Here is a 1472-nt window from a genome sequence, read left to right on the forward strand (position 1 = left end):
TTAGAAGGCATATCATGGGACAGAGTGGCATATAGGGGGTATAAGGCATTTCTGGATGCAGAGTGACATATAGGGGGTCAAAAGGCATATCTGGAGGTGGAGTGGCAAAAAGGGGGTTAAAAGGCATATAATGGGAGAGAGTGGCATATAGGGGGTATAAGGCATTTCTGGAGGCAGAGTGGCATATAGGGGGTAGAAGGCATATCAGGGGGGCAGAGTGGCAAGCCTGGGGGCAGAGGTGCATAACTCGGGGGTAGGTTGTCAAATGAAAGGAAATAAAAACCAAACATGTCTCAATCATAGCTTTTATTAAATATGGAAAAAAATAGTCTACATGAATTAATAGAGAAATAAAAGTTTCTTACCAGAATATCGTGAAGAATAATGTGATCAGTGTTTTGTTCCACTGAATAAAATGGAACTTTTTCATCTAAAAATGTTCGCAGTAGTAAATGTTTTGATCCCATTCTGTGTAATGTATTTCATTTATTAGGGCCTTTTAACACTTTTGCTTTCTGGCATTTTAATACAAATAATGAGATAAAAAGAATGGCACATAGTGTGACTCGGGTGTGTATAAGGGGTGCGTGTGGGTATAAGAGCTTCACCGTGAGATAAACTATATGGGGCTGCTCTCCAAATTTTTCCAGGGCTGCTTTTCAGTCCCAGTCCGGCCCTGGTAGAATGTTTAGAAAAGTTGTTCAAGCTCTATTAGAAAGAATGCAAAATCTGATGTATATAGGAATCTGAAAATTTGTGTTAAATGCAAAAGGATTTTATAAACTAATTCTAGGCAATCACAGTATTTATTATGTAACTGGATTGAAAATAGTATTCTGGCATTCAGCTAGGGTGGTTCAAAGCCGTACATATGCAGTGTTCTTTTACTCACAGTGTAGCACTCCAGTAAAAATCAAATTGTTTTTGGCAGTGATTGGATCTGTCCTTTGCTTTACTGTGTACTGAGAACTATCCTCACATTATAGATCGCTTGGGCCGGTTCCAGTTGAAAGGCCTGCTGATTTCCTAGAATCAGTAAACTTCACTGATAAACATAATCTATTTTTAATAACTACCAAAGCTTTGAAATGTATGGTGCGTTTTGGTCCGCACATTATTATATCATTTATATAATATAATGTTATAGCTATAGCTTAAAATATATTGCTATATATACTCAAAATATATATTAAACTTTGTTTTCTTTATTGCTATATTAACTGGAGAAAAGACTGCGCCTCATGTTTCAACAATGATCTTTATATACTGTTATTTGCAAAAAAAAGTTTCTGCAAGAAGTAGAACTTTAGGCTTAAAAGCTGCGAGACTCTTTTTTTCTCTAACAGTGTTAGACACATTATCACATGGTTAGTCTCGCAGACTGTCCAATATCAAATGTGTCATTCAAAGGACAAGCTGTCTGCGTATTTGACACATTTAAATATGGTCTAGCTACATCGTTTTATTTTTAG

This window comes from Spea bombifrons, chromosome 1 (assembly GCF_027358695.1).
Source record: "Spea bombifrons isolate aSpeBom1 chromosome 1, aSpeBom1.2.pri, whole genome shotgun sequence".
In the NCBI taxonomy this organism is placed as follows: Eukaryota; Metazoa; Chordata; class Amphibia; order Anura; family Pelobatidae; genus Spea; species Spea bombifrons.